The sequence below is a fragment of the Octodon degus genome, unplaced genomic scaffold (assembly GCF_000260255.1).
Source record: "Octodon degus isolate 3935 unplaced genomic scaffold, OctDeg1.0 scaffold00006, whole genome shotgun sequence".
NCBI lineage: Eukaryota > Metazoa > Chordata > Mammalia > Rodentia > Octodontidae > Octodon > Octodon degus.
In genome coordinates this window covers 27,755,792-27,766,608 of record NW_004524582.1, presented here as the reverse complement: position 1 = coordinate 27,766,608, position 10,817 = coordinate 27,755,792, and positions in this window count along the sequence as shown.

The following is a 10,817-nucleotide window of genomic DNA, read 5'->3' as shown; positions in this document are numbered from 1 at the left end:
GACCACAGACCTTCTAGCTTCTACTACTGGCCTGTGGGCCTTTCCCAGTGCAGATTCTTCGTACAGACGAGCATGCGACATTGTCATGGGCTCTTGACCTCCAGTTGGATTTGAAGGGGGTGTTGTCACTGGGCTCTAGGTGTCTAGCTGGACTCACGCAGGACACTGCCATGGGATTCGGGCCCTCAGCTGGACTCTTTGGGCTTTAGTGTGTGGACAGATTTCCTACACGTTTTTTGTATTTGACTCTTTGGGTGATTATTATAAAAATAAATTATGTGTCCTGAATTAGACAGCTTTCCTTGCACAGCCTGACTACACCAACAGAAAAGGAAGTCAGCAGGCAGTTTTGCACAGGTGGACAGGTTTCTGAATCAGCGCCATCTCCTTTTTACATTTCAATGAGAAGAACTGGATGCTGACAAAGTAGAAGCATGGGGAAGCCTAGGTGGACCGCAGTTCCAGGCTACCAGCTGGATTTCCTCTTCAACACGTGGTGAAAATCAAGGGCCCGGTGACTCCCTTCTGCCATCCCTGAGGACCTGCGGAAAGGTGCGTTGGCTGGAATCCATTCTCCCCTTCTTGGTGTGCACCTGGGCCACATCAGCCTTGCAGTTAGTGGGGCCATAAAGTCCTGCTTTGCTCAAGGGGATCTAGGTAGAAAGTCGACTCCCAACTTCCAGGAGACTGTCTGCAGTGGTGAGGCGGTGCTTTCCTTTGCTTCTTCCATCCCGCTGTGCAGAGCACTGATGTCTCTGTTGCACGGAGGCCAGTAGCAGGGGAGGACAGCAAAGCCAGGAGCAGCGCTGCCCACGGGCCTTGGATGGCTTGCTCCGGGGTTGGCTTACCTGGTCATGGCAGGGCCGCTGATCAGAGATTCCAGGGACTGAGGGCGTGGCTCAGAGTGCGTGAGGCCTGGTGCTGCCTTCAGTGCAGGGATGCAAAAGGGAGTACAAAGGCAAGACCAGGGCAGCCTGTATTTCATGGAGGTCAAAGGTGAAGCTCTGGGTTCAAATCCTGACCTGCAGTCTTCTGAGTGTGTTGCAAATTTCAACACAGGGGAGCCTCAGTTAGTGGAACCAGGCTCATGACATCAGTCCCAGACAGCAGCTGGTTGCAAGGGTCTGGTCAGCACCCTCTGGGTGGAAAATCAATTCACCATTTTGGGAGCCCGTCTCCCTGGCTCAGTGCCCAGGAACAAGATGCTTGGCTTTCTGCTTGTCTTTTCAAGTTCTACTTAATGATCAGGTCTTTTTCACCCAACCCCACTCTTCAGCACTGCTTTCAGGTCTATAATAAGAACTTCTTCCCTGTGATAGCTTTCAGATTTCACTAAAATGAGTGGCTTCTGCAATTCCGTCCTCTGGGCACCGTCCCACTGGCTCACAAGGGTTCATCCAGCTGTGTGCCCCTGAGTTGTGAATCTCAGGTTTGCAGCGACCGACCACTGGGGTGGGCTCTCACTTAGCCATCAGAGACTTTAATCCTAGGACCTAAGGCTGAGGCAGGAGGACAGCATATTTAAGCCAGGCCTGAGTCTTGCCTTAGCAAGATTCAAAACAAGCAAACAAAACTGTTAAAGGTCGAGGCACATATGACTCATGTATGACTCAGTGTGGGGGCCCTGGTTTTAATCCCCAGGATCAAGAAAAAAGTCAAAAAAGATGAAAAATGGGCCAAAGTTGTTCGCCACACAACCCCAACGAATGCATTGCGGTGGATTTGGGGGCTGCTGTACTGATTTCATACCAAACTCTTTAACTTCTCTGGGGTTTAGTTTACCTTATCTCTATAGTAAGTAAAGTGAGCACTTTGCAACTAAATTAGACAAGGAGATGACATGGCTGGCACCTGCTAGAGACTTAGCATATGTTAATTGGATAGATAGATGGATGGATGGAAGGACAGACAGTTGGATGAGCAGATGGACGGATGGACAGAGAGACGGTGCTCGCTTTCTGAGGATTTCAGTATTGTTTGCTGAATGAAAGTCCCCTGACCTGAGATTACATACAAATTGCTCTTCAGTCACAAATCACCTGCTCCATGTTATGTCTAAAGTGTTTGATATTCAGACAGATAGAGATGTTAAGCTCAACAGCCTATGTTTGAGGGTAATAATATCATTAAGCTTCTCTTCTGGAGGGTTAACAACTTAAGTTTGCAGACCAAAATATTAGAAAAAAAGAAGGGCTGTGAGGACAGCCAACATTATGGCCCTAGCCCTTCAAGGTGAATGAGGACTCAGGACACAAGAGTACCTGTACTGTAATATCCTGTAACTCAGTGGTGTTCCAAATTTTCTGATCAAGGAGATTATGCAGCCACAGAGGAAAGTGATCGATGATGCAGAGTGAGCCTAAGGAGAGTCACTGGGAGAGAAAACACTCTCTCAGGCTTTCACAGAGAGCAAATTGGTCAGGCAATGGCCGTGACTCATCCACATGGCTGACACTGACAAAGGATCTACAAAGTACAGTATAGGGTTACAGGATAAATCCTGAGGGGATATGACTGATCTTGTCAGATACAAAAGTTACATTTTTTTGTTATATATGTCTTGCTTTATCTTGGTTTTAACCATCCAACAGGAAAGCATAAAAATGAGTTATAAAAAGTAAAGCCATATTAATATGCTGAGCTGCAAAAGTCTGAAGTCAACAATTTCTGACATTGCCAGTCATGTGGATAACCCACTACTATTATGGACTACTGGACTATATTGGATTACTTGGCTGAATTCAGGTACCTACAATGTATGAATGGTAATGGAATACCCATCTATGACAAAAATAAACATAAAAGGGGGACACAAAAGAAGGACCATTTTGTAGTGCAAAAATATATATTATATATACTTATCTCTCTATATATCTGTATCTACAAAATAGTTAGCATAGATACACAGCTACTTTCTCTTAGTTCAATGAGAAGAAAGATTTGTACTAATAGTGTTTAGACAGGATATCATGTCTGCATCTTGTACTATGAATAACTACTACGAAGACAACAATATGCAATGTATTAATTATTGTAACTGTCCTACTAACCTGTTTTGAAACTGTCTCATTGCTATTTCTTTCTCAATGAAGTTGATAATAAATAATAATAATAATAAATCTCTGGGGGAGGAAGCATTCCCTGGAGCTGGGAGAAGAAGCCTGATTCTCTCACTTGTTGCCCTTGGAATTTTGAGCTCCTCTCTCTAGAGCGTAATGACATTTTCTGTAAAACACAGCGCTACAATCTTGACCATGCTGAGGCCTTGTGACCTTCCATTTTATTTTTCTCTTTTAAAAAATATGTGGCTGGGCCGGGGAGACAGCCCGGCAGCATAAGCTCCTGCCTGGCATGCGCAAGGTTCCGAGGTTGCTGAAGCTGGCTGCCACATCTGGCACTATAAGGACCAGCCAGGAATCGGTTGGGCATTTGAGGGGAGAGAATGGAGCTGCTCAAGCCCCCAGGAGATGCCCTGGACTCCTGCTGTCCAGACCACTGGCATCAGCTTCCTGGCCTGGATACCTCAGGAGAGGTATTCTACTTATCTTCACAGTAGGATAAGCTAGTATACTTATCTCTACATTTCTTAGGAACATTCTAGAACTGCTCGACTGGACCTATCTTGTTAAAAGTAACGCTCCTTATGCTCACAATAGACCTTCCAAAGCATAAGCCCTGCGGTGGACGTGAGGAGGGCCCTTACTACTGCAATTCTAACATACACTGAGGTTCGAAGACAATCGCTGGTCCTTAGGTCTGTCACTGCCAGGACGATGGAAAACCCTGAATCCCTTACAGGAACTCCCCTGTGAGCACCTTGTCGCTGCAGCTTCTTGGGGACAACCTTGCAACTTCCAGAAATGGCCAGCAGGGGGCACCGAGCACTCACACATTCTTTTCCTACCTTTCCTCCCTCCAGTATTAGTAAATTCTTATTAATTTTTCTTTTAAAAGTGGAAAGGAGAAAAGAAAAAGGGGGAAAAATGAGCCTTAACACTGTTTTCCTTAGAAAACTAAAAAATCAAATGTTCTAGGACAAAATAAAATTTCTTTTCTCTAGTCGGAGCAGCCAATACCTCTCTTTACTAAGGCTTTTATCGTGTATGGTGACTCCAGACAGAAGGACCTGTGTCGTAAAGAAGGCCAGCTCATTTCATTTCATCCTCTATTTAGTGGAAGGAGAAGAACCTCTGAGTTTACTTTATAGAAAAATAATAGCGTTGTTCTCTCAATGTGAGCCCCTGCGAAGGCTTGACCTTCGCAGATTGTGGAAGTCTGAGTATGTATCTGTCTTTTCCGGGCCGGGCATATATTTTTAAAAGAATTTAGAGCCAGCCCCTAAATAGCTCAGTGGACTAAAGCGCCTGCTTAGGCAGATGCAGGGACCGGGGTTCCATCCCCAGTATGCCGTGCCAGCCCCGCCCTCGGGGTGTGCTGAGCCGGGGATTGAGACTGGGCGTGGTGGCGCGTGCCTGTAATCTCAGCACTTGAGAGGCTGAAAACAGGAGAATCACTACGAGTCTGATCTACGCAGTGAGATCCTGCAGACCTGTCCTAAATACATTTTAAAAATATTTTTGATAGACTGTTTCTAGCATACAAAATACATGTTGCTGAGGAAAAATTATAAGGCACAGATAGGCAAAAAAAGAGAATAAAAATCTTACCCTACCAAGGCAACCACCATAAATACTCGGTTGTAGCCAGATCTCGCACATACATACACACACTCTCACACACACACTCTCTCTATTCTGTGTACATGTGACGATTCTGCTTGCTTGCTTAGAAGATGACATGCTACCAACACACCCATGCCGAGCAATGGGCTGCTGCATTTCAGTACCTGCAAAGCATTGTCTACCATGAACACCCCTTGCATTGACAGCCAATCCTGCAAGAAGCTGCAGGCAACTTAAAATACCAGAAAGCAGAAATGCCTCAAGATGGACGTTCTGTGGTGTAAGTTCCCCCACACAGCCTGCCTTACATTTGGCCTGTTATGTTTTCGCAGACCTCTGCAGTGGCCTGTAAGTGTGCGCAGGCAGGACTGTCGTGATTTACTAAGTATTTAGGGCAGGGAACAGGGGCATGTGTGTTTGGGCAGGCCTGGGCAGCTCCGTCTCAATTAACTTTGGGAGTGTTTGATTTGTTTTCCTTGCTGCTGCTTCTAGGCTGTTGTTATGAAATGCAGCACCCACCTGCCAGTTTCTTGCTGCCTTCACCCAGGCTGGGAGTGAGGAGGAGGGGAGAGGGCCACGGGAGCTGTGGCTGATGGCTGTGCTTCATGGACCTGGGTTCCATGTCACCAGCCAAAGCCTCAGGGGAACAACTTTGTTCTGAGGCACGCTGTGGGACTCCGTGGGCTGTGGGACAGGACGGGGGGGAGGTCTGTGGTGTGTTTGAGACCACTAGACATTTTGTTAGCCCCAACTAGGAAATTTAACAGAAACGCTTTCTGGACGTTGGGGTAGAGCTGGGTGCCTGTCGTCCCCTGATGCCATTCGTGGTTTGTGATGTTGTTATTGCCTCCAACTCCCTGCCAGCATGCGCTGAATGCTGTGCTATGTGAGGGACCAAAAGCGCCTGCTGGTGACATCACTGCACAGGATTCCGACACTTCCTCTGGGTGGCCACTCTGCTTGTGACTCATTCTGATCACCACTGCTAGCTGCCAGCTTTCTAGTAAGTTCTGGGGGATTTTCTCTGAAATAATAACTCATGTCCCAAACCAACAGTGCATACTTTCACTCTCATTCTAAACAGTCCCTATGAAGTGCCTAGGGCCAGGAAATTGGTTCCCTAAAAAGAAATGAGAGGAACAAAAGGTGGTTTCTAAATCATTCTCTCGGTCTCAGAGTTTTGCGAAACCTATGATAATGGGTGGCACTGAATGCTGATGACCCCCTTGGAACCAACAGGACAGCGTGCATGGCGCGTGTGGCAGTGTGGCCTCAGAAGGCAGGCAGAGCAGCCTGCAGGCTCTGCCCCCATCCCCCCGGACACTGCTTCTGCCTTCTCCTGGGTGACCTCTGTACTTCTGGTCCCCACTTGTGATGAGCTGAGCCTGTGTCAACAGGCCAGGCCTTCTGACCGTTCACCTCGCTTCAGCCCCCAGCTGCAGGAGCCCCTGCTGAGGCTGGCCGCCAGCTTTCTAGGACTGCTGTGGGATTTTCCCATGCCCCAGTCCAACAGCGCATATTGCGGCATGGACCTTAGAGTTCGCAGCGATGGCCACTCTCGCAGCTCACTGTGACCAAAGTCCTGAGCTGTCGAACCCACCAGCACAACAGAGGTGTTCTTTTTCTGCCGCCCACATGCAAAAGAAAGGATGATTGGAAAACCTGGGGAAACTGTGGGGCCAGGCCATGCTGACACGCCCAGACTCACCGGTGGCACTGTTGTCGCCCGGCCACCACCTAGGAAGGAAAGAGAACCGAAGTCAGTGTGAGGCACAGGAGTGGACAGTCATCGAGGCCTTTGACCCGTCAGCCTGTGGCAGCTTAGGCTTATATTACTATGGACTGGACGTAAGACATTATTAGGGCACAGCAAATACTGTGTGGAAAGGAAAATCTGCACTGTGTTTAGTGATTCTTATGAACACCTACGGAGGTATGTATGAAGATACACGCGTACATGTAAACGTACCCAGTATTTGTATAAAACACGATAAAAGAATGCTCGGCTTCCGATACCAACACGCCCACCACCAAGCCCGAAGTGTGCTGGTTGTGTGGGGCACTCAGGTTCTTGCTAGCACTGGCTGTTGGACACAGCACTGAAATGTTTATCTATGTGCAGTTTTTAAACATGCATTTAGTACAGGTCTGCAGGATCTCTCTACACAGATCGGGCTCATCATGCGTCTGTTTTCAGCCTCCCAAGCGTTGGGATTACAGGCGCACACACGCCACCATGCCCAGGCTCAATCACCCTCTCAGCGCTCCCCCTGGGGGGTGCACAGCATGCTGGGGATCGAACCCCCGGCCCCTGCGTCTGCCTAAGCAGGAGCTTTAATCCGCTAAGCTATCGGGCCCTCGCTGTGCACATTTTCGTCTCATGTCAATACTTTCACGGGCTCACTGCAATGCAGCGACGGGCGCAAGTGGTGTGGAGATTCGGGCCTCTCGTCGCGCACTGTGGTCGCTTCCTGAGTGGGCTGTGTCACTTCCCGCTGATTTATACTCTTAGCCACACAATGTGAAGCCACGGCTATTAAGTCCGCAGATGAGTACCACGTCGCCCGCTCAGCCCTGTGTTCCTGAAGACTACTGAGGCCGCACTATTATCGCTGTTCTTTCAAAATTGCTTGGGGACGCGTGCGCTTCCTCTGCGCACGTCTTTACCCACTTTCCAGCCTCGACTCTGCAGAGCCACAGCCTCTTCCCTTGGACAGAGCCTCTCGGGAGCTGCTTTTCCCTGGGCTTCAGGCCCCGGGGAGTGGAAGGCTCCCCGGGAAGCTGCTTCCGTGCGCGACTTGTTAGTGCCTTTAATAACCCCTGGCCCTCGCTGCGGCACCTTCCCTCGGAGGCTCCCGAGTGCGTCACAGGAGCAATTAATTGAACATCGCAACACATGGCGGGCGTAAATATTTACGAGGTCTGCTTGGTGGCTGCGACCCTGGGCACGCAATAGTTAAGCAGTTAGGTGTTCTCAACTAGAACCACGGTCTTCTAGTTTAACTTCCAGTCAGCACTGTTGGTTTCCTCTGCACCAAACTAATTCTCCAGGGGTCCCTGTGGGGTAGCTGTCGCTGCCTCAAGCTTACAGACCAGGAGGTGGCACTCCAAAGCTGAGCACTTGCCTGACCTGCTCACAAAGAGCAGCAGGGCCTCTCTGCCAGCCCATGTGCTCTTCCCAGCCTTGCTGTCCCCCTGCTAATGCCTGCAGGAAGTGGCGAGTCCTGCTCTGCCCCACTGTGTAGCCGAAGCCTCTGTGTCCTCGTGGTTAGCACTTGGCGCCCTTTCTGGCTGCCCGAGAGTTTGAAGAAATTAACAGTAAATCAACTGGCAAGGAACAAATCATTTATCTGGGGCTGCAAGCTCTCTCTTGACACCTTAAACAGATGGCCTCTTGCCTGACATCCTGGTCTTTGATTAAGGCCTCCAAAGTCTCCAGACTTGCAGCTGATGACGTGTGAGAGGGGAACGGTTGTATCTGGGGCTCCATATGGTGAACTCACTACGTGGACAGAAAGCCATCCCCATGACAGGAGGTGGCGATCCCTGCATGGGCAGCCTGGGAGTCTGAGCCCCGGGATTCTGAATAGAAGGCAAAGTCTTCCAGACATCTGAGAAAGGACTCTGGCCTTTGCACGGACTTCAGACACTGGCCTCATGGATGTCAGAATCAAAAGCACATTAGAAATTAGGTGGTATAACTCACTTGTCTTACTGAAGGGAATACTGGGCACTGCTAGATAAAGATCTCCCTTCTCAGATGCCTGGGGCAGATCTGGGTGCTTCGACCTCACAGAAGAGTGGAACCAAAGGCAGAGGAACGAAGCCGAATTTTCCAGCAGGCATCTGGACAGTGGCCTAGGCTCTACTGTACCTGATACTTTCCTTAGTAAGCCAATTTGACCCACTTACATTTATTTTCACAATCTCTTTTCTCCTTCTGAATGTGATAAATTTTTTAAAGAATTGTTTTAACTTACAAAGCACTGTACATAATTAATTTACAAAATTTGATGAGTTTGGAGATACGTATATACCCGGGAATGGATAAATACTAGCTAGCACTATGGAAAATAGAAAAGGGGCAGAAAGGCAGCTGCCTGGGGCTAACTGGAGGAGGAATGAGAGCCAAAGGGTTCAAATAGGTCTCAGAGATCCCCAGGGCGTGGAGTGCCCAAAGTTAAAAATATTGCATTTTATAATTCAAATTTTTCTAAAAGGACAGATAGTGTGCTAGATATTCCTGTAGGAAGGCAAACAGGTGGGGGAGAAGAAGGTTTTGGAGATGATGTGTGGGCTTATGACGCAGGCATCCTTAGCTCTTCTGTGTAGGTGCAAGGAACACCTTAGAGTCAGTCTCAGGGCGGCCCAGTGGACAATTGGTAGAGACCGGTTTTGTCTGGATCTGAGTCCCTGGTATTTTTAAGCTGATCACAGCAACTTCAGAGTTTTCTGTGCTTGGAAGCCTCCTCCCAAATGCCCAGGCTGCCCAAGAGTGGCTGATGTGATGTATTCCGCCTCTCGGAAGGGCCCGAAGTGATGGTACTCGATTGCGTGTCAGATCCTCTGGGATCACACACCCTGGGGGCTGTCGTGCGTCAGCGCTAGCCAAGTGAATCAGCAGAGGAGGCCTCAGTAGAACCGGGAGTGGGTTGTTATTCCAGCTGAGCCTGCTGCCACAAACCAGAGAGCTAGAGCAGCTGAGGGGGAGGGAAGGAGGAAGGCTGGTTCTGGCTCGTGGGCCTGAGCGCCATGGCGTGGTCCAGCTGGAGCGTGGACATTGTCTTGACACCAGCCTCCGACAGGCTGTCTGGGAAGCTTCCTGCTCTTTTCAGCCTGAGCGCCCCGGGTAATGAATGAAAGGTGCTGCTGGCAAACTTGGTGCAGATATGACGTGCCCTAGCTGTACCCAGCAAGGCCTGGGCATCCAAGCTGCTCTGGCTGGGGCGTTACAAGGTGTGCCCCGGCTCCCCATGTCAACAGCATCAGTAACACAGCCACATGTGAACAGGCCACAGCTGGATGGTGCTCTAGATTGGCGTCCTTGTTCCCTTCCACATCTGGGCTGGAGGGAAACAGCCTCCTTCCCTCTGCATTTCCAGTGTAGACAGACAAAGTGTGCCCCACACTAGGCTGACCCGCCAAGGTCTCTGGTTTTCAATATTTAAGGCTCACAACACATACAGATTTTTAATTCTGAATTATTTTAAATTTTTAATATTCTTAAATTATTTAATACACTTAATGATTTTTAATTTTTAGAGGATACTACAGCAAACCCACCCCTCCCCCGAACACTGCTCCTGGAAGTGGCTGTGACGCTGCAGGCAGTATGTGCCTGCACCCTATTTATTCATAGGAGCAAAGTTTGGCTGGTGTGTTATTCTGGTCCTATAGAGACGGGCCTAGACCATCTCCAGGGCCAGACTGCCAGCATGGAGACTAAGGGCTCGCTGTGCCCTCGAGTGCAGTATGTGTGGTCCCCCGGGCCTCTCCGGGCACCGAGGACAAGTCCAGAATTTGGCAGCAAGCCCTTGGGAAATAATCTGGGTGACTTCACACTGCTGGCCCCTCCCTTTCCCAAAGCTCCAAGATTAACTGGCTGAGCTCCGAAGCGCCTTCCAGGTTCTGCCCCTGAAATTAAAAGGCTGCCAGAGAATAACACTTCCTCCTTTTGGAAGGCAATTGATATTTTGCTGGGAGTTACTCAGCTCATTTTAGACGCAGAGAGGAATGAAGAAAGATGCAAGATTTCTGAGTTCATTCCCCCTTTCTTTTGCCTCAAAGGTCTGTAGCTTCTTTGGGAACTGAGCACAGGCCTCAGGATGGTTCTTTGTGGACAGCACTTTTGTCTCTATTTTGGGGCTTTCCTCAAATTCTAGTGCCAAACAGGACATTGAATCATATGAATTAACCCTTTCATTTTGCTTGTAGCTAGTCCCCTGTGGAGTCCATGGGGCCGCCTCATACCCAGCCTGTCTGCCAACAGAACTCATGTGTGGTTCTCTAGCCCTCAAGGAGCAGGAGCATGCATGCATCCGGTGAGGAGTGGGCATGCGGGCATGCGCTTGGGGTGAGGAGTGGGCATGCGGGCATGCGCTTGGGGTGAGGAGTGGGCATGCGGGCATGCGCTTG